We start from the raw sequence: 23,465 nt of genomic DNA, 5'->3' as shown, positions 1-23,465 counted from the left end.
GGCACAGTGGTATACAGTCAGGAGGGTGTTAACCTGGGAGTCCTTTAACATTGGCTTTAGACCCCATGAAGTCACATGACTTCAGGTCAAACATGGGTAAGAAAACCTCCTGATGGTTACCATATACTGCCTTCCCTCGGCTGATGAATCAGTACTCCTCCATGCCAAACAACACTTGGAAGGAAGCAATGAGAACGGTAAGGGCACAGAATGTGGGAGATTTCAATGTCTACCACCAAGAGTGCCTCGGCAGTAGTGAGACTGATCGAGCTGGTTGGTTGGGTCAAAAAATAACAAAGCTGCTCGACGGGGTCAGCAGCAGGTGCGTGGGGAGCCAACAACATGGCAAAGCACACTTGACCTCCTCCTTACCGATTCGCTGGCTGCAGATGCATCCGTCCCTGACAGTATCAATAAGATTGACCATCGCACAGTCCTTGTGGAGATGAAGGGTTAAATAAAACAGGCTTCAAGCAAATTTAGCAACTCAACACTGGACATCTGTGAGCTGCAATGTGCCACGATCAGCGACAGAATTGTGATTTAACACAATCTGCGAACTCATGGCCTGGCATATCCCTCACTTGACTATTACCAACACGGCAGGGGATCTACCCTGGTTCTACGGAGAGTGGAGGAGGGCATAGTAGGAGCAGAACCGGGTATAACCAAAAATAAGATGCCAGTCTAATGAAGCTACCAAACAAAACTACTGGTATGCCAAACGGCAAAAGCAGCCAGTGATAGACGGAACTAAACGAGCCCACAGCCAACGGAGCGGATCTAAGCTCTGTAGACCTGCCACACGTGAATGGTGGTGAGCAATTAAACGATTCACTGGAGGAGGAGTCTCCACAAATGCCCCCATCCTCAATGATGGAAGAGCCCAGCACATCAATGCAAAAGATAAGGCTGAAGCATTTGCAGCAACCTTCAGCCAGAAGCGCCGAGTGGATGATCCATCTCGGCCTCCTCCAGTGGTCCCCAGCACTACAGATACCAGTCTTCAGCCACTCTGATTCACTACACGTGATATCAAGAAACAGTTGGAGACACTGGACAATGCAAAGGTTATGGGTCCTGACAATAGTCTAGCAATAGTACTGAAGGCTTGTGACGGCTTCAGAACATGCTATGCACCTGGCAGGGTTACCTTGACCAGAAACTCAACTGGACTCGCCTAGTGAACACACTGGCTACAAGATCAGGTCAGAGGCTTCAGTGTCAGGGCTAAAGGTGTTTTGTACAACTTGTCTGTCTCAGAGACAAAGCGGGACCTGGGTAGATGAGGCCATTCACTAGATCCATGATTTGCCCATCAATTTGAATATCTTTGTGTAGAATGGAGTATTTTTCTCTTCAAAATGTACTTATAACAGCTATTCTCTTGAACTCGCTGTACTTCACATGGCCTTGTTAATAGTGTGCAAATCCCTATTTTTGGTCAGGTTGTCCTTAGCAATTTGAAACGATAGCATATGGTTTAATTTTTTTTAGTAAGGCCGTTCTGATCTTGGCAAAGTGACAACAGAGGATAAAACAAAATAACTTCACTGCTGGAGAGTTTGTGGCCATAGTGGGGTGGGAATTTATTTTCAATAGTGTTTAGCCTTGACAGTGAGAGGGCTTTCTGAGTTGTCAATGATATCTTATTGTTTGCCCTCCTTGGAATCAGCTTTCGGGACTTGTCTCCATTGGCGACAGATCAAATGTTCCTCCTCTTAAAGATAAAATGACCACAACAGAAAGCCAGTACGGGAACAAGAGGTCCCTTGAGCCTGGTCTGTCAGTCTGTAAGATCTTGATTATCCCATCTAAGTGTCTTGTGCCTGAATCTTTGATAAAGTTGAGTTAAAAGATAATTTATCTCAGTTTTAAAGTTAACAATTGATCTGGCATCCAGAGACTTCCAAACTTCTGGCAGCCTTGGTGGAAGTGTTTCTAAATTTCAATCCTGACAGGCTTGTGTCTAACTTCTAGGCCATCTCCCCTTGTCCTTGACTTTCCAACCAGCAGGAGTATTTTCTTTGAAACCAAACTGTTCTCTGAAATACTTTAAATTTTGATCACACCATCAAAATTCCCTTCAAATTTACCTTCAAAATTCCAGGGACCACAATTGTAACTTTAGTATAATCTCGCCTGATGTTTAACCCTTGGAGTTCCAATAACATACTGTACTCTCTCCAAGGCTGATCCATCTTTCTAAGGGCGTGGTGCCCAGGCTGGACACAGTAGGTTTGCTCGAACTATACAACACAGCAGTGTGTTAACACAAGGACATTATTGAAGTGAACTTGTGGTCTGCTAACAGTGTATGCATACCTTGTGATAGAGGTCACGTGACTACAGCAAACTAGGACAGACATTTGTGCAAATTACCTTTCAGTCCAAACAACCCCTTTTGATACTCAAACAATTGTGCGCATTAACATGGAGTTGAAGTTACTCAAGTTTCTAACTGTGTACAAGTACTGTTCTCTCACATTAGCAACTGTTTGTGATTCCAGCTCATCCCCACCCTTGTCTCTTTATTTACACACGATGTTTAAAATGTTTGCTTGTTGCTGTGATGGGACACGTTGTGGGTATCAGCTTGTGCTCCAACACGTTCGCTTTCAAAAACCTCTTAGCAGCCTCTGCAGATTTACACAGCTGCCTTTCAACATCTCTTGCCTTTACTTTCATTAGCTATATCTGACAAGGCGATTGTTTTACATTCTGGGGCTTCAGTGTTGACGGTCTGCCATGTTCCTGCTGTCAGACCCTGGCTGTCTTGCACTGATTGAGATAAACAAACAATGTTGCCTGTGAAATGGCTGTCAATCTCTTCTGGAGTGTTTAGGATTATTAGTCTGAACTTTTGACTTGCTTGTGCTAGAGACGAGTGGCCTCAGTACCTGGAATTCCATCCTCTGTGTGGTTAATTTGTCCTGTTGGATTGAATATCACTCCGTCACAAAGTCTCAACTTTTAGCTTTTGAGGGTTTCAGTTTTGGTTTGCTAGTCTTATCCCAGTCTGTGATACTCATTGCAGGAAGAGCCGTTTCTATCTGGTATTTCATATTCGCTTGATGCTCTCCATCCTGCTGTTGTCTTCACAACAGATACAAACCATTTGTCTCCTTTTAGATTTGAAGTTACCAATCTGCTCTAAAGAGTCAAGTGAATCATTTGAAACCTCTATTTGGTTCATCTGAATCATTGTCTGTCATCCTTGTAGCTATTGTCTTTATCGTCTTGTTCAGCTCTTTCCAGCTACAACTTTCATGCAAAACAGTTTAGCTTCTTGCGATTAGATACCATTGTCCCCTGTTGAACGTGCTTTCTTTCATTTCAGTGACCTCCACAATATTTGCAACATCACCTTCAGTCTTGCTTTGTCTGCTGTTGGCTCTTCTGCGGATACTTGTTGCTTTTCTCCCCTTTATTGCGTGTTGTAAGATGTAGGCTGTTCTCAAACACTGTGCTCAAGCCTGGTCTGCTTCCCTGTATGTGGGACAGACTCGCCTATTTCCCCATGTAGTTGTTGATTCATAAGTTCAGAGCTTCTGCACACATTTATGACTTCAAGAGATTTCCTTCCTTTAGCAGTCATGCTGTTGTGGTGGGATCTCTTGTGTCTAAGATCATTCTATTTTTAATTTTTAAATTCAGATTTCTGCAAGCTAAGTTAATGATATTAATTATAGGTCAAATGACTCTTTTTCTCCTCATGGTTCTAGATACTGAATATGCACTGATCATATGCAATGTTTATTTGTCGCTAAAAATGTGTCTTTGAAGCTTTGAAAATTTCTATTGTGCGCTTCCTCTACTCTTTGGAGAGAGTTAACGTGAAATATATTTTGAAACAATCTCTTCCCAACAACAATACAAGTGCTGTGGCTTGTACTTGTTTTGGTTTGCTCAACAAGTCTGTAACTATTGCATAGTTCTGCCAATCAGTGGAAGAATTCCCAGTTTTTGCCTCATATATTCCCAGTAATTTGAATAGCAATGGAACGGGGGAAATCCGCAGCTCTCTTGTGCAATGTTTTCACTGCAGCTTGCTTTGTGTATCTTTGCTTTTCTGCTGGTAGCTCTCAGCTCTGTTTGTCCCCGTGTCTCTGTGCTGAGCTGTGGATCCTTACAGCTCTGAAGCCGTCACCTCTGGCGCTGCCACACGACACAACCATGTGTTCAGCACGAGGACTTTTTAAGAGGAGGTCCACCTTGCAGGCCTCAGGGCACCAAGTTGCCTTAGTCTTACTGATCATAGGGCTGCTCCCTCTCTCATTAGAGAGAGCTGACTGGTGGCGACTAACCTTAGGGCCATTACACCTCAGGCAAGAGGAGATGTTGAGAAGGAGAGTTCCTTCATGGTAACCTCAGCTGGTGTTGGGTAATTGAACCCACGCTGTTGGCATCATGCTGCTTCGCAAACCAACTGTGCGACCAACTGAGCTAAACCCACCCTAAGGTAGAGATCGCATGACTATGGCAGACTGAGAAGGATGTGTGTACAAATGTTTGATTTCAATCCAAACTCTAAACTTCCCGTGAGACACCACAGACTGGGTTTATTCAGGCCCCTTGCCCACCTGTCGGAAGTGGAATTCCTGTTCACTCCACTTACAAGGCCCAAACGTATTGAATAGACTCCAGTGGGCATCATCCGGTCTTGTGCAGGATTCAGAACCTTGGCAGTAGATATCTGGCCTATTGAGAACTGCCACCAATTAGAGCCCCATTGCTCATTTGTGGCATTGGGAATGGTGTCAAGTGCATCCACCGTTGGTCCGAGATCACCAGGGCAGATATGGGTGAGGGAGGGATGGGGAGCACAAGATAGGAATGGCGAGAGGGTCAGCGCGGAGATTTAGGAGGCAAGGCTGGCAGCTTCCTACAACCCTCTGCCACAACTCTGTATAACCCCCTCTCTCTGATTCCATACGCCCCAACTCCATTTGCTGCCACAATGAATTCAGCCCCACTCTCTGTCACTTGTCCAACAACAGGTCTGGTCTGTCTCCTGCAACTCCAGCTAGTTGCCTAAAGCACTCACTAATTTACCTTCACTTCCAATAGCTTCAACTTTGGTTAACCATCTCCAATGAGAGATTTTACTGAATGCTTTTTGGAAATCTATTTAAATCGTGTTCATTAACATTCCACATCCACTAATTCCGTTCCTGGATTGCATTGGATTTGTTGGGCTTGCTGTTCCCTTTACAAATCCCAGCGGTTTTATTGAATCAACAATGACTCTTAAGCTTGATGTTTAGCCCTGCTGGAGTCCCATTTGCTCAGTTCCAGTTTTCTTTATCTGATTGTTTTTGGCTAATTTTGGAGATAAGAAGGCAAGCTTCTCTTGGCAGGAATTATGAACCATAAACTGAAACATAATTTATATAGTTTAAAGCACACATCTCCACACTTAAAATATTCAAAAGTGGATGGGCCACCAGCATTAGGAATGGGACCAGCGAATATTGAGAACAATTTATGAAAATGCTTGATGTCTTGCAAGGCAAATACAGCTTTTATGCGATTACCATTTCTAATAAAGCATATGAGAACATAGGCTCTATTAATAGGGACATAGAGAACATGAGCTTATGTATAACTCAGGCAACACTGGTCCAACCTCAATTGTATAAGACTAATCCAGGGTGCCACACTTTAAGAAATATAATTGTGGATTGTCCCAGGGTTGAGGAATTTCAGTCACGCAGATAGACTTTAAAAGCCTTTACTGGAGAAGTGAAAATTAAGAGGAAATTTGATAGTGGCGTTCAAAATCATGGACAAAGTCTAGACAAAGCAGATAAGGAGAAATTCTTGCAGTCGATGGAACAATTGACAGGGACACAGATCTGAAATAATTTGGTTAAAAAAAGCATGAGGACATCAGGTGGACACTCAGTAATATGTAATTTGGTGCACACTACCCTGGTGGTGACTGGGCCAGTTGAGGTATTCGAGAAGAGTGAATGTTTGCTGTCCCCTAAAAGATCATGCCAGGGAATGGTCCTCAGTAAAACAACAAGTCATTCCAAGCTATGTGCAGAAAATGGGGCGCCCAGCATATCAAAATCTCCTCGTCTCTGCGTTATCCACAACCCAAGCCTACGCTCACCAGCAAAATCGGTTCATTAACCGTCTCACAGTGTTAGGTTGTAAATGGTTTTGTGACTTTTTCCTGGGATGCACAATCTTAGACACAGTGAACACTTTAGGTCTTCTAATGATACCAGTGCAGTGTGACTGATTGACGACATGTATGAATAAAAACCAAAAGAATTGCAGATGCTGTAAATCAGGAACAAAAATAGATATTGCTGGAAAAGCTCAGCAGGTCCGGCAGCATCTGTGAAGAGACATCAGAGTTAACGTTTCAGGTCCAGTGACCTTTCCTTTTCTTCCAGACCACATTTATGATTCTGGATGTTGCTTGGTTACATGTATTTCCTCAACTTTCTTTGCAAGTTTGCATTTGAGGTGTAACCTTGGTAACATCCTGTGTGCTGGTCTTTGGTTGAACCCTTCTCACATGTTGTTATTGAGCTTTGCACTGCATCGTGGGCTGTTCCTGATGGTTAGACTTTCTCCTATATGCTGTATAGCTTGCATAAGTCATTAAATGCCAGAGACTGTTTCAGTGAATGGGACAAACTGAACTCAAGGGTGGATTTGTTTACTATTGTTATTGCTGCAGAGTCAAGAGCTTAGAGTATTGTTGGCCTGCAACAATGGGTTTGAATGTACGCCCATCTTCAATAGCGCACCTGTGCTGCACCCCACAGTGGAGAACCTCAACAAACGTTGAGAATGTTACAGGCAGCCTTGTTCATACTCTCGTTGGGAACTGCTGCTGCAGTACAATTAGGTTTCGCTTTACAAATGCTGACAGCTTTTTGTTTGTCAAGTGTTGATCTATTTGGGAACTTTTCTCCTGTTAATATTATTAAATTAATGGGTCAGCTGCATCAGAATGTAACTGGCAGGTTGATCCTTGGTATTCTTACTGAACAGAGCATAGTCCAAGATCAACCATTCCCCTAAGAAGGTGCAATGCTGAGAAATGAGTTGAAGTGCTTTGAATTGATTGTTCCTCCATTCTGCCCTAAAATCAGCGATTTGGAGCTGCTGTGACAACAATTTTCGCACAAAGTCAAATCAAGGCTTGTGTTTTGAAGCACGAGCTACTGAACACTCTTCTTGAAAGTTCTTCCAATGCTGCGCATTAGCCAGGTTGACCTCATGACAATTTCTCTTGGGCTATTAGGTAGGCACTGATAGCTGGGCTCTTACTGAGAAAATGTATTTACTGGCAAAGCAACTAAATACATTTTATCACAGACACTGGGATAGTCTGGGCTCAAGCTGGTTAATGAACTGTTTTTGCTGATGGATTAAGGGGTGGCATGGTGGCTCAGTGGTTAGCACCGCTGCCTCACAGTGCCAGAGACGCGGGTTCGATTCCACCCTCGGGCGACTATCTGTGTGGAGTTTGCACATTCTCCCTGAATCTGCGTGGGCTTCCTTCGGGTGCCCTGGTTTCCTCCCACAGTCCAAAGATGTGCAGGCTAGGTGGATTGGTCATGCTAAATTGCTCACACTGTCCAGGGATGTGCAGGGTAGGTAGGTTCACCACGGGAAATGTGGGATCTCAGGGATAGAATAGGGAGCTGAGTTTGGGTGGGATACTGTTTGGAGGATCAGTACAGATTTGATGCGCTGAATGGCCTCTTTGTGCACTACGGTGACTCTCAGAAACTGCGGCACCAGCCATTCAAAATGGATCTGATATATTTGTATTGCATCACACCGATATTATCAGTTAATTTGTTCATAATGGGTCATACTTGCTTGATCATAGATATGTGCAGTATCACAGCATAGTTGCAGTTTACAATGAAGGAAAAGTGACGGCCAGTTTGCATGCAGCCAGCTTCCAATAACTACAAAGTGCTAATGACTAGATGGTCTGTTTTTGGTGATGTTTGTTGGTGGATAAATGATCATAAATGACTTTTACTGTCTTGCATCTTTTTAAAATTATGCCATAGATTAAAAAAAACCCATCTGAAATTAAAAAAAAATTCGAAAGAACTGCGCATGCTGAAAATCAGAAACAAAGAGCAGAAATTGCTCAGCAGGTCTGGCAGCATCAGTGGAGAGAGATCAGAGTTAATGTTTCGGGTCCAGTGACCTTCCTTCAGAGCATCCTGTCCGAAAAGACAGCACCTCCAACGGCGCAGTGGTCCCTCCAGGAGTGTCCATCTACATTTTGAGCTGGGGTCTCTGGAGGGGGATTTGAACCAGTGATTGCCTGCTGAGCTGAGGTTGAAACTTGGTGAATTTGTATTGAAGCTGAACAGTGGTGGCTGGTGCAGACCTTGATTCACTCCATCATCATGGCAAGACTCCAGAGTTACTAAGTTACTCACTGACAAGACAGTCAGGGCCAGGAATTCCCTCATCACATCTCCTCGCAATCCGCCAAGTCCGGATACTCTTTTACTACTCCGCTAATGTTCTCACTTCAAGCTGCAAGAAACAGCGCAGGATCATCTATGTTACTCCCTGCAGTGGGGCTTGGCTCCTGGGACACTCGGACGCACATATAATAAGTCAATATTCCCATCTCTCTGTTTTTTTTACACTGTTTCCCATTGAAGGTTATTTTATAAATTCCGTAAGAAGAAAAAAGGCAGCTAACCAACTCTTTTCAAAGTTCCTAAAATTTTCTCGACTGTAAATGTATTCATTCTGTGTAAAACCTGGCATAATTGAAGTAGTGTGTATGGAATTATGTTTAAAAAAAGAAATTCCATACATTGCAGTGGTTACATTCCACAAAAAACCACAGAGGGATGTCAGTCTGCTTTTATCAAAAAAAATGATAGTGCCTCTTACAGCGCTCTGAGATTTGCTTAAACCCAATCCGTTTGGTATATGGTGCAGTGCTGGACAGTGATGACTCCCAGTACAGCCACTGAGCTATACTCTATTTACTCCTGATCTGTGTTAACTGAGCTGAGTCTGGCCACTCTCAAACTGCTATCCCTGATGTGTGTGAATCATAGAATCGCTACAGTGCAGAAAGATGTCATTTAATGCTCCGAAGGGCATCCCACCCAGATCCACTCCGAGGAAATCCATGCAGTTACAGGGAACATACAAGCTCCACACAGATTGTCAGGCAAGGCCAGATTTGAACCCGGGTCCCTGTCGCTATGAGGCAGCAAGACTAACCACTGAGCTTCCTACGATCCTGTCTTCAGTCCACCCTCTCTCCTATCATCCACCTGCTCCGCTGGCCTTTCCCCACCCTGGTCACTGCCCTGCTCCCTTTATACTGCGCTGGCAGTGATAATCCGTATTGCTGTGCTGGCCAAGTCTGTGGTAGTCATTGCTGAGGAACAACATATTTTGTTTTTTCGTTGGTATCAAGGCCTTACGGGTCAAATGATAAGCATCCACAGTCCAGAGTAAAGCTCCCTCAAAATGTGACGTGGCCCTACCAGTGCAATGTTTCTTCCTTCACCATCCTAAACTGTAACCTTTCTGGATGATGTTCCCATTAGTATGAAATGAGCTGTGATTGTAGGAGCAACATTGACACATTTTGCATTGGGAGTTTCAGCCAGTGAGAAATCCTTCCAGCCTTCACTGCTGTAATGAGAGGTATTTGCAGCTGGCATGTTGTTGTAAGCGGAAGCTTTGCAAGTAATTCACCTTTACCTTTTTTTTGTTTAGCAATACTGAAGTTCTATGCTCCCAAACAACAATTGCCATGCAAGTAGTGCTGTAACTAGGAAGTAGTAGCTAGGTATAAACTACATAATTATAGACCATAGAGCCTAACTGCAGACTGACTAGCTCCACCCAGAAGCAATCATTTAAAATAGAAGACCGTAAGAAATAGGAACAGGAGCAGACCATTCAAGCTCATGAGCCTGTTCTGTCATTCAATAGGATCCGGCATTCTTCATGTCCACTTTCCTGCATTTTCCCTATAACCCTTGATTACTCTACTGATCGGGAATCTATCTATTTCGGCTTTAAATATAAGCAAGGAGCTCTGCCCCCACTGCTCTCTGTGGCAAGGAGTTCCAAAGACATGAAACCTTCTGAGAGAAGAAATTTTTCCTCATCTCAGTCTTTATTCTGAGTCTAGGCCCTCCCATGAGGGGAAACATCCTCTCAGCATTTACCCTTTAAGAATCTGATATGTTTCAATGAGATCACCTCTCCTTCTAAACACCAGTGAGTAGAGTCCCAATCTATTTAGCCTCTGTTCATGAGACAATCCCTCTGTATCAGGGATCATCTTAATAAACCTTCAGTAAGTGGAGATAACCCAAAGTTTGATAGTTAGCCCTTCCAGGCCAGCTGTCTTCTACAACAAGAGTCCTGCTCACAGAATGGCCATGAGAAATGACACCAACCCAGGATCCATGGCCAATTATGTTGGAGAGTGCCTCACAATGTACAAAAAATTACCAATAAATTTATTATTCACTCACTGGCTGTCACTGCACTTTAAATAATTCTGCCAAACATGTGTTATTCCTGTAGTCAGGGCCTAATAGGCAAAGGATATTTCCATATCTGAAACAAAATGGAAGCCATTTCTCATATGCGCGTCTGCTTTTTTTTGTTTCAGGCCCATGGGCTGAATGATTAATCTGTCGCTTATTTAAGTAAGTTTTCACAATAACACCAAGATATGTTCAGGCCTTTCTCTACTTTCCAAGATACTCCCTGTGTGAGAAGCAATTGAGATTTAATTGGTATCTGAGAGCATTTCAAGGATGTCGCTCAGACTGGGTCAAAAGGTTCACTTGTAATAATTCCTTCCTGTTGTTTTTTTTCCCAGTATGGTCCCAGCCAAATGCTTTTAATTGGGACTTTGCGCAGACCTGAGTTGCTGCGTAATTATGCATACAACCTGCATGGAGCGAGTCTCCATCAGGAGCAACTGGGATGGTTTAAAACTTTCCCTTTTTATTAACAAATGCAGGTCATTCTCAAGAGTTTTGCAGTTTTAGTAAATGTGGGTTACCAGCCCTCTAGGATTAGCTCAAGTTTGTCAGAATGACCCTTACTGCCAGAACAGAGAAATCATTGGGGTATTTAAAAACAAAGATTTATTTCTCCATATTGTTCAAATATTTGCACTCCTTATGAAAATGTTGGAGATGGGATAAAATACAATTAGCTAACACTCCGTTGAGGCAGGGTTCTTTGAGTTTATAATTGCTGAGATAATCAGTATGCTGCCAACGAAGCAAGAGTGGGAAAATGGGCACAAGGACAGAAGCTTCCTGAAATACATCTGCCAGAGTTGGCAATATCATCACCTGGCGTTTGTCACAGGAGGACAACAATCACATCGACCCCTGTCATTTTCAACTCTGTCAGTGTTGGCGGAAATTAAATTGCACCTCAATTTTTTGCAATTGAGCAGATGTTAATGTTAGGTCAGGCTCCATTCACGGGGCCACTTGGTGGCTCCACTGCTCCCCGAGAGGAACAACTACCAAGACCTGGATTCATCCTCAACTCTGTCGGAATGGTGACCTTCACTGGAGTGGATGTCAGATGTGGCATCATTGAGGATGAAACCAAGTGAGGCTCCTGCCTCCTCCTCATTATTCAGGCCACATTGATGGAAAGTGTGTACTTTGATGAAAGTGTGTGAAATATATCATGATTTTTGTTTAAGAGGAGAGGTTTATAGAGTTACAGAGCTGTACAGCATGGAAACAGACCCTTCGGTCCAACTTGTCCATGCTAACCAGACATCCTAAATTAAACTAGTCCTATTTACCAGCATTTGGCCCATATCCCCCTCAACCCTTCCTAATCATATACTTATCCAGCTGCCTTTTAAATGGAGTAATTATTTCGCCAACATGCCTGTGGGTTAGTGCTGTGAAGGAGAAAACTAGTCACAAAGTCATTCTGGAGCTAAATGCATCAGGCCTAAGAAAACATATGACTGCAATCTAGGGCTCAAGAGACCTCCAAGTGTGTTCATAAAATAAAATGCTTATACTTTATACTCCTTGTCATAAATTTTAAAGTATAACATATTAAACCATTGTCAGAAATCACACGACACCAGGTTATAGTCCAACAGATTATTCAAATCAGATGTTTTTGAAGCGCTGCCCCTTTGTCATGTGAAGAGGCAGCGTTCAGAAAGCCTGTGATTTCAGATAAACCTGTTGGACTATAGCCTGGTATCATGTGACCTCTGACCTTGCCCAGTCCGGTCCATCAATGGCACCTCCACATTATAGTAAACCATTGGTTTTGTTTTGATTTCAGGGCAGAGAGCTCAGCATTCAGTTTGTGGCGCTGTGATCAGAAAGTGGTTAGTACTCTGTGTTATGGCCACAGCAACCTCGGTTTACATCCAATTCATAACAGTGGATCTTTGCTGCAATGTTTTGGCGGCGCGGTGGCTCAGTGTTTAGCACTGCTGCCACACAGCACCAGGGGCCAGGGTTCGAATCCACCCTCGGGCGACTGTGTGTGTGGAGTTTGTGCATTCTCCCCATGTCTGCGTGGGTTTCCTCTGAGTGCTCTGGTTTCCTCCCACAGTCCAAAGACGTGTGGGGTAGGTGGATTAATCATGCTAAATTAATCATAGTGCTCAGGGATGGGCAAGTTAGGTGGGTTAGATATGGGGAAATGCAGGGGGAATGAGTCAGAGTGGGATGCTCTTCAGAGAGGCGGTGTGGACTTGTTGGGCCGAATGGCTTGTTTCCACCTTGTAGGGATTCTATGATTCCATACAGAGTCAAAAGTTGAGTTCAGAATGGAGTTTTAGTTCCTCTCTTAGTAGGACCATGTTCCATTGTGACCAAATTCAGACACTGCAGCAGCTCTGTGTTTTTATAGATTATGAAGTTCCCAATGAAGGAGAGCTTGGGATAGTAATCATCAGCTTGTTTGAATTCAAAACTCTTAGGCCAAAAAAGTTATGAAAGGATTTTATTATCAGAATCTGAGAGGAATTGATTGTATCAATGTTCTTACAGCTCAAAGGATAGAAATTGGGAGGAGTCAGTTCGATGGGGTGGCACGCTGGCTCAGTGGTTAGTACTGCTGCCTCTCAGCTCCAGGGACCTGAATTAATCCCAGCCTTGGGTGACTGTCTGTGTACAGTTCGCACATTCTCCCCGTGTCTGTGTGGGTTTCCTCCAGGGTGCTCCAGTTTCCTCCCACAGTCCAAAGATGTGCGGGTTAGGTGGATTGGCCATGGGAAATTGCCTGTAGTGTTCAGGGGTGTGCAGGCTAGGCAGAGTTACCAGTATAGGGTAGGAGGGATGTTCGTTGGAATGTCAGTGTGACTCCTTGGGCAGAATGGCATGTTTCCATGCTCTGGGGATTCTATATAAAAAATTTAGATTTTATTGTCACTTGTACTCAAGCACTGCAGTACAAGTCTACAGTGAAAAGTGTACAATGTTGCCTTGCAAGACAAAGAGAAACAGTTAAAAATTTAATTGTTAACTTCAAAGAATAAGCTGAAAAAATAAAGAAATAAGGTGTTTTTTAAAAAGTGTTAACTTGAAAGTGTTTCTTAATTTAATGGAGAAAATAAAAGAATTAAATTAAAAAAGAAATTTAGTTGAGATAGGATTTATTATTGAGCTGGGCTTGAATTTCTGTACGTTTAGTGGCGGGAACTAAGTTGAAACTTGTTTATGTTCAGACTTTTTCTTTTATTAAACATAAAACTTGTTTATTTTCTTCTTAACGTACCTATGTTTGGTAGTTAAAGCATACCTGCAGCCTCATGTGAACATGTCTAGAACATAGAATGTAGAACAGTACAGCACAGTACAGGCCCTTCGGCCCACAATGTTGTGCCAAAGTTTTACCCTAAACCTAGGGTCTATCTAACCTCCACCACCACGTGATACTATCATCCATATGCCTATCTAATAGCCCCTTAGATGCCTCTAATGAGGCCGATTCCACTACCATCACTGGCAATTCATTCCACACCCCGACCATTCTCTGAGTAAAGAATCTACCTCCTCTCACTTTAAAACTATGCCCCCTTGTAATAGCTACCTCTACCCTTGGGAAATGTCTAAGTGACTATCCACTACATTAAGAAACTGGACAAAAACGAAATATGATTCAATGAAAACCGAAAGAACTGCGGATGCTGTAAATCAGGAACAAAAACAATGTTACTGGAGAAGCTCAGCAGGTCTGGCAGCATCTGTGAAGGTAAAAAACAGAGTTAACATTTCGGGTCTCGTGACCCTTCCTCGGCTGATCAGACCTGCTGAGCTTCTCCAGCAACTTTGTTTATGACCCAATGAGGCAGGATTGATTTTTGGACTGGAGTCATGTTTCGTTCAGTCATACCACCCACTGAGATCACAGCAGCAGGAGATGCCCATAAGTGAACGAGGGAATAGCTTTGATGAGTGTCATTAGCCTCCATATTGTGCCGTGGTCCAGGTACACTCTGAAAGTGATGATTTGCAAACATAACAGTTGATGCCAGAATTCATGGAATGAAGATGAAAGCAGAAAATGCTGGAGAGACTCAGTAGGGTGAGTAGAAAGAAACAGAGTTAGCTTGTCAAGACCAGTATGACAACCCATTGGACTCGCAGTATTAACTTTGAATCCAGCTCCCCCTCTTGTACTCCCCATCTTGCACTCTCTCTCTTTCTCCACTGATGCTGCTAGAGCTGCTGTGTTTTTTAGATAACATTCAGTTTCATTGTATAAATGCGAAATACTGCTGATGCTGGAAATGTGAAGTTTAAAGTCTGTAAGAAACTCAGCAGAGATAATGGGAACTGCAGACGCTGGAGAATCCAAGATAACAAAGTGTGGGGCTGGATGAACACAGCAGGCCAAGCAGCATCTCAGGAACACAAAAGCTGACGTTTCGGGCCTAGACCCTTCATTTTTTCTATTCCCTATAAATGCCCAGAGGTCCTTATGGAATATGAAAATGGGGTTGGGGAGACAGTTCTGGAATAAACAGGGAGAGAGGGGGAGGCGGACTGAAGATGGATAGAGGAGAAGATAGGTGGAGAGGAGAGTATGGGCATCATTATAGCATTGCAGGAGGCCCAGGATGGACATGTCATCTAAAGAATGGGAGGGGGAGTGGAAATGGTTCGCGACTGGGAGGTGCAGTTGTTTACTGCGAACTGAGCGTAGATGTTCTGCAAAGCGGTCCCCAAGCTTCCGCTTGGTTTCCCCGATGTAGCAGAAGCCACACCTGGTACAACGGATGCTGTATAACACATTGGCAGATGTGCAGGTGAACGTCTGCCTGATGTGGAAAGTCATCTTGGGGTCTAGGATGGGGGTGAGAGAGGAGGTGTGGGGGCAGGTGTAGCACTTCCTGCGGTTACAGGGGAAAGTGCCGAGTGTGGTGGGGTTGGAGGGGAGCGTGGAGCGGACAAGGGAATCGCGGAGAGAGTGGCCTCTCTGGAAAGCAGATGAGGGTGGAGAGGGAAAAATGCCTTTGGTGGTGGGGTTGGATTACAGATGGCGGAACTGTCGGAGGATGATGCGTTGGATGCAGAGGTTGTTGGGGTGGTACGTGAGGACGAGGGGGTTCCATTTTTGTTATTGCGGGGAAAGGGTGTGGGGGATGAGCGGTGGGAAATGCGGGAGACACAGTCAAGGGTGTTCTCAACCACAGAGCGGGAAGTTGCGGTCCTTGAAAAACAAGAACAACTGAAATGTATGGGAATGGAATGCATCATCCTGGGAGCAGATGCGAAGGAATTGGGAATAGGGGATGGCATTTTTGCAGGATGGCGGGTGGGAGGAAGTGTATTCTAGGTAGCTGTGGGAGTCGGTGGGCTTGAAATGGATATCGATTTCTCGGTGGTTGCCAGAGATGGAGACAGAGAGGTCCAGGAAGGTGAGGAATGTGTTAGAGATAGTCCTCGACCACTTTATCTCTAACTGCTATCAAGACATCATTCACCTCGACCTCTCCAACCCTCTCACCCACTCCAACCTCTCCCCCGCAGAACGTGCAGCCCTCTACTCCAATCCCAACCTCCCCATCAAACCCACGACAAGGGAGGCGCAGTTGTAGTATGGCACACTGACCTTCACATCACCGAGGCCAAACGCCAGCTCTCTGACACCTTGTCCTACCGCCCCCTTGATCATGACCCCACCCCCGAGCACCAAACCATAATTTCCCAAACCATCCACAACCTCATCATGAATTTGAGGTTGGGGTGGAAGGTGTTGGTGAAGTGGATGAACTGTTCGAGCCCCTTGTGGGAGCACGAGGCGGTGCCGATACAGTCATCAATGTAACGGAGGAAGAGGTGGGGTTTAGGGCCAGTGTAGTTGCAGAAGAGGGACTGTTCCATGTAACCTACAAAGAGGCAGGCATAGCTTGGGCCCAGCAGGTGCCCATGGCCACCCCCTTAGTCTGTAGGAAGTGGGACGAAATGAAAGAGAAGTTGTTGAGGGTGAGGACAAGTTTGGCTAAGCGGATGAGTGTATGAGTGGAGAGGGACTGGTCAGGCCTGCAGGACAGGAAAACGCGGAGGGCCTCGACAGCCAGCAGCTCCAGAGGAGACAGTAGAGCCCACCCATGCTGGGTCTTCACCATCCTCCCAGACCTCCCCCCCACTTACTGAGGATGAACGGTCAATCCTCAGCAAGGGGCTCACCTTTGTCCCCTCCACCCACACATCAACAAATACCAGTCACGTTTGGACAATGAGCAGTTTTTCCGCTGTCTCTGCCTCCACGCTTACTTCTTTAACCGGGAGCCTAACCCTCCCTCTACTGATCCCTTCTCCCCCCTCCAACACACCCCCTCCTCCCCAAGGCCTCCTACCTTCCCTCGACCTCTTCATGTCCAACTGCCGTTGAGACATCAATCGCCTCAACCTCTCCACCCCTCTCACCCCACTCTAACCTCTCCCCGGCAGAATGTGCAGCCCTCCTCTCCCTAGGCTCCAAACCCAACCTCATCATAAAACCCGTGGACAAGGGAGGCGCAGTTCTAGTATGGCACACTGACCTCTACATCGCCGAGGCCAGACACCAGCTCCCTGACACCTCCTCCTACCGCCCCCTTGATCATGACCCCAACCCCGAGCACCAAACCATCATCTCCCAAACCATCCACAACCTCATCACCTCAGGTGACCTCCCATCCACAGCTTCCAACTTCATTGTTCCCAAACGCCACACCACCCGCTTCTATCTCCTTCCCAAAAATCCACAAACCCGCCTACCCTGGTCGACCCATTGTCTCCGCCTGCTCGTGCTCCACTGAACTCATCTCCACCTATCTGGACTCCATTTTCTCCTCCTTGGTCCAGGAACTCCCCACCTACATCCATGACACCACACATGCCCTCCACCTCCTCCAGAACTTCCAATTCCCCAGTCCCCAACACCTCATTTTTACCATTGACACACCTGTATTCCCCATGCAGATAGCCTAAAGGTCCTCCGCTTCTTCCTGCCCTGCAGGTCCGACCAGTCCCCCTCCACTGACACCCTCATCCGCTTCGCCGAACTCGTCCTCACTCTCAACAACTTCTCTTTCAATTCCTCCCACTTCCTACAGACAAAGGGGGTGGCCAGGGGTACCCGCGTGGGCCCAAGCTATGCCTGCCTTTGTAGGTTACATGGAACAGTCCCTCTTTCGCACCTACGCTGGCCCGAAACTCCACCTCTTCCTCCGTTACACTGATGACTGTATCGACACTGTCTTGTGCTCCCACAAGGAGCTCGAACAGTTCATCCACTTCACCTTCCACCCCAACCTTAAGTTCACTGAACCATCTCTGATACCTCTCTCTCATTCCTGGACCTCTCTGTCTCCATCTCTGGCAACCCCCTGGTAACCAATATCCATTTCAAACCCATTGACTCCCACAACTACCTAGAATACACCTCCTCTCACCCACCTTCCTGCAAAAATGCCATCCCTTACTCCCAATTCCTTCGCATCCGCCACATCTGCTCCCAGGATGAGGCATTCCACTCCTGTACATCTCAGATGTCCATTTTTTCAAGGACTGCGACTCCACCCCACACCCGCCTCAGTGGTCGAAAATGCCCTCAAGCGTGTTTCCCGCATTTCCCACCGCTCATCCCTCACACCCTCTCCCTGTGATCACAACCAAAACAGAATCCCCCTCGTCCTCACGTACAACCCCAACAACCTCTGGATCCAACACATCATCCTCCAACACTTCCACCACCAAAGACATTTTTCCCTCCCCACCCTCACCTGCTTTCGGGAGGGACCACTCTCTCCATGACTCCCTTGTCCGCTCCACACTCCCCGCCAACCACACCACACCTGGCACTTTCCCCTGCAACCGAAGGAAGTGCTACACCTCCCCGGTCACGTCCATCCCAGGCTCCAAGAAGACTTTCCACATCAAGCAGATGTTCACCTGCACATCCGCCAATGTGGTATACTGCATCCGCTGTACCCGGTGTGGCCTCCTCTACATCGGGGAAACCAAGCGGAGGCTTGGGGACCGCTTTGCAGAACACCTCCGCTCGGTTCGCAATAAACAACTGCACCTCCCAGTCGCCAACCATTTTAACTCCCCCTCCCATTCCTTAGATGACATGTCCATCGTGGGCCTCCTGCGGTGCCACAATGATGCCACCCGAATGTTGCAGGATCAGCAACTCATATTCCGCTTGGGGACCCTGCAGCCCAATGATATCAAGTGGACTTCGCAAGCTTCAAAATCTCCCCTCCCCGACCACATCCCAAAACCAGCCCACCTCGTCCCCGCCTCCCTAACCTGTCCTTTCTCCCATCTATCCCCTCCTCCCACCTCAAGCCCCACCCTCATCTCCTAACTACTAATTTCATCCCGCCTCCTTTGACTTGTCCATCCTCCCTGGACTGACCTATCCCCTCCCTACCTCCCCACCTATACTCACCTTTACTGGCTCCATCCCCATGGCTTTGACCTGTCTGCCTCCTGTCCACCTATCTTCTCCTCTGTCCATCTTCTATCTGCCTCCCCCCTCTCCCTATTTATTTCAGAATCTCCTTCCCCTCCACCAAAAGGTCTCAGCCCGAAAAGTCAGCTTTCCTGCTCCTCTGATGCTACTTGGTCTGCTGAGTTCATCCAGCGCTACACCTTGTTATCCTCACAACTGGATGGTTGTCTGGCAGCTTCAGTGTAGAAGCTAAGAATCTGCTAGGTGGATGTGGGACTGGAGTGATGTATAAACCTATTGAGACAACAGGTTTCTTTCATTTTTTTGTGTAACGAACCTATGTCGTATTGCTAAAGCACATCTGCAGCCTCATGTGAACATGTTTCAGTTCAGACTATCCACCACTTTAGCGACTTAAAATTACATGTGATCTATTGAGGCAGGTTTGATTCTGGAATTGCCGTGTTTCATTCTGGGATTGGACTTGTCCGGTAGTACCATCAGCTGGGATCACAGCAGCACGAGGTGCCTGTGAGAGAGGGAGGGATTAGGCTTGATGGTGCTTGCCACTCCACTTCAACATGGTGCACATTGCAAACACGCTCTGAAAAATGGCAATAAGGAGATGCAACAGTTGATGCCAGAATGGATGGAACTGGGATAAAAGGAATAATGAAACAAGTGGTCTTCTTTTATTTTGGTCACTTTTAAAGATTCTGATGCCTTGGTTCATCATGAATTGCAAAATGCACGGTTTCACTTTGTTCTTAATCAGTGTGCATTATAATGTGTGGGCATTAGGTGTGTTGGTACCTAATCCTGTGAATAGGATGCTAAATACCTCGTAAAAGGTCAGGCAGGCAAGTGTTGTGAATTAATTAGTTAACAAATGTACACATGATCAAGAGTTCCTTTGGTGATGTGGTAGTGTCATTACCTCTGAGCTAGAAGACTTAGGTTCAAGTCCCACCTGCTCTAGAGGCAAGTAATATCTTCTCTGAACAGACTGATTTAGAAATATCTATTAAAATATATGTAACGATGAGTCGGCCAGCGGTTTAAGAGTCTTATGGCTGATGGTTTGAAATAAATCTCGAAGTAGAAAGAATATTATTGGACTTTGCCGAAATGAATTTAACTTCAGGTGGACAATAGAATGTATTGACCATGTGAGAAGTTGGGAGATTTCCAAAGGTTCCACGAATGGTTCTGTATTCTCGGTGCCATGTCTTTTCTTTGACTATTTCAAAGATTCCACAGCCTTTTGAGTGAACCAGTTCTTTCCCGTAAGGAGAGGACTAAGGTCTCTGCCATGGAGGTTTCAATAGAATCCGTAAACAAAGTGATTTCCTTTGGCATGGAGAAGATATTGGGGAGGGAGATTTAAAACTATATTGGAGATTGGCAAAAATAGCAGTTTTACTGACAATCATGAATCATCCAATCAAAGTGAGGTGATGGCCTAGTGGTCTTATCACTGAACGATTAACCCAAAGCCCCAGGTAATGTACTAGGGGTATAGGGCTGAATACTGGTATGGCAGTTGGTAGAATTTCAATTCAATAAAAATCTGGGATTAAGAGTCTAATTATGATTAAGAGTCCGCAAATTCAATTTGGATTGTCAGGAAAAACCCATCTGTTTCGCGAATGTCCTTTTTAGAGAAGGTAGCTACCACCCTTACCTGGTCTGGCCTACAGGTGACTCCAGACTCTCAGCGATGTGGTTGAATCTTAATTACCCGCTGGGCAATTAGGGATGGGCAATAAATGCAGGCCTGGCCAGTTGATGCTGTCATCCTGTCAATGAATAGAACAAAGGACAACATTGGTTTTCTTCTGCTTGGCTAGTGGCAACATGTTGTGAGGGGATAGTTGTCAGGTGATAGATAGCAGAAGCCAGAGGTCTCTGCTTTATGGTAATGTCATGAAGCCTTTTGGAATATGGTCAGGCAGAATTGGTGACCCAATGATTTACATTGGGCTACATGGTTTGGACACTTAAAAGGTTATGAAAGCATCCCAAACGTGGATCATTCTGGATTCCCTTTGTCTGTGGATATTTTGGGGAGGGTGGAGTGGAATGTGGCCATAGGGAGATTGTCTGTGTCCCTGATTCTCTCGAACTGTAGACACCAACCTGTGACTGTTCACAGAAAATCCAGAGGGAAGATGAGCAGGATTTGCTTCAGGCAGCAAGGCGTAATTTGACATCCAGCAAGTGAGAAAGGGAAGTGGAGCACAGTTTCTAAAAAGAAATGGAGTGAATACTTATATCTACCACCATCTCCCCCCCATCCCCACCTCCTTTTCAAATCAAGGCTCGCGAGATGAATAGGGAGAGTGTACTAATGGATACCCCTTTCCAGGTGATAGCATAGGCACCGTGGGCTGCATGGCCTCCTGAGAATTTATGCTCACCTATTCTGTTTGTTTTTCAGAGCTTAAAACGTTGGAGGAGGAAAAGTGAAAGTTGAAGATAGACTGAATGAAGCAATGCCTACAGCAAATTATACTTCTCAGAGAGTTCTTTCTCTTCTTTTAATTTATTGGGCAATGTGAACGACATCCCATTGAAACCCTCCTGCTTGGACTTCTCCATCATTCCAGTGAGTAGTTTTATTCATTCTACCTCAGTTTTAAAGACAGAACAATTGTTGAAAACATTCCACTAATCTCTCTGAATGTTCTTCTGGGTTGTTGCACCATGTTGAGTATGGGGAGAGAGAGGAGTTGAACACGTGGCTACAGGGATGGTGCAGGAGGGAGGGTTTTGGATTCTTGGATACTTGGGGCTCTTTCTGGGGTAGGTGGGACCTCTACAAGCAAGATGGTCTTCACCTGAACCAGAGGGGTACCGATATCCTGGGGGGGAAATTTGCTAAGGCTATTCGGGTGGGTTTAAACTAATTCAGCAGGGGGCTGGGAACCAAAATTGTAGTTCGACTATAGAAAAGGTTGAGAGTAGGGTGGGCTGAAATAAAGTTTCAGGGACGCAAGATGGCACCGGCAAGCAAGAAGTTGTTTTGAAGTGAGTCTTCTTCAATGCCAGGAGCGTCCGGAATAAGGTGGGTGAACTTGCAGCATGGGTTAGTACCTGGGACTTCGATGTTGTGGCCATTTCGGAGACATGGATAGAGCAGGGACAGGAATGGTTGTTGCAGGTTCCGGGATTTAGATGTTTCAGTAAGAGCAGAGAAGATGGTAAAAGGGGTGGAGGTGTGGCATTGTTGGTCAAGGACAGTATTACAGTTGCAGAAAGGATGTTTGGGGACTCGTCAGCTGAGGTTAGAAACAGGAAAAGCGAGGTCACCCTGTTGGGAGTTTTCTACAGGCCTCCGAATAGTTCCACAGATGTAGAGGAAAGGATAGCAAAGATGATTTTCGATAGGAGAGAGAGACAGGGTAGTTGTCATGGTGGACTTCGACTTTCCAAATATTGACTGGGCACACTATAGTTCGAGTACTATAGTGGAGTCAGTTTTTGTCCAGTGTGTGCAGGAGGGCTTCCTGACACAGCATGTAGATAGGCCAACAAGGGGCGAAGCCACATTAGATTTGGTACTGGGTAATGAGCCCGGCCAGGTGTTAGATTTGGAAGTAGGTGAGCACTTTAGTGATAGTGATTACAATTCTGTTATGTTTACTTTAGTGATGGAAAGGGATAGGTGAATACCACTGGGCAAGAGTTATAGCTGGGGGAAGGAAACTGCAGGGGATGGGCACATTAGAAATGTGGAGTTTATTCAAGGAAAAGCTCCTGTGTGTCTTAAATAAGTATGTACCTGTCAGGCAAGGAGGAAGCTGTAGAGCGTGGGAGCCGTGGTTTACGAAGGAGGTGAAATCTCTGGTCAAGAGGAAGAAGAAGGCTTATGTTAGGATGAGATGAAGGCTCAGTTAGGGCGCTTGAGGGCTATGAGGTAGCCAGGAAAGACCTAAAGAGAGAGCTCAGAAGAGCCAGGAGGAGACATGAGAAGTTGTTGGTGGATAGGATCAGGCTAAACCCTAAGGCTTTCCATAGGTATTTAAGGAATAAAAGAATGACAAAAGTAAGATTAGGGCCAATCAAGGATTGTAGTGGGAAGTTGTGTGTAGAGTCAGAGGAGATAAGGGAAGCACTAAATGAATATTTTCAACAGTATTCACTCTAGAAAATGACAATGTTGTCGAGGAGAATACTGAGATACAGGCTACTAGACTAGGTGGGATTGAGGTTCACAAGGAAGAGGTATTAGAAATCCTACAGAGGGTGAAGATAGATAAGTCCCCTGGGCCGGATGGGATTTATCCTTGGATCCTCTGGGAAGCCAGGGAGGAGATTGCCGAGCCTTTGGCATTGATCTTTAACTCGTCATTGTCTACAGGAATAGTGCCAGATGACTGGAGGATAGCAAATGTGGTTCCCCTGTTCAAGAAGGGGAGTAGAGACAACCCTGGTAATTATAGACCAGTGAGCCTTACTTCAGTTGTTGGAAAAGGTTATAAGGGATAGGATTTAAAATCATCTAGAAAAGAATAAAT

At 45.4% G+C, this 23,465-nt stretch overlaps 1 protein-coding gene across 5 annotated transcripts in view; it reads left to right on the top strand.

Annotated features, from left to right (window-relative positions):
* Positions 1-23,465, top strand: part of LOC125465024 (protein eva-1 homolog B-like) — a 99,132-nt gene that overhangs the window by 58,672 nt on the left and 16,995 nt on the right. For all 5 annotated transcript variants that reach the window (XM_048558068.2, XM_048558067.2, XM_059654435.1 and 2 more), the window contains one exon: positions 21,386-21,553. The gene's annotated coding sequence lies outside the window, so the exon portion shown is untranslated. The remainder of the gene's footprint in view (positions 1-21,385; positions 21,554-23,465) is intronic.

The sequence above is a fragment of the Stegostoma tigrinum genome, chromosome 24 (assembly GCF_030684315.1).
Source record: "Stegostoma tigrinum isolate sSteTig4 chromosome 24, sSteTig4.hap1, whole genome shotgun sequence".
Lineage (NCBI taxonomy): Eukaryota > Metazoa > Chordata > Chondrichthyes > Orectolobiformes > Stegostomatidae > Stegostoma > Stegostoma tigrinum.
This window is presented reverse-complemented; position numbering and strand designations above follow the sequence as displayed.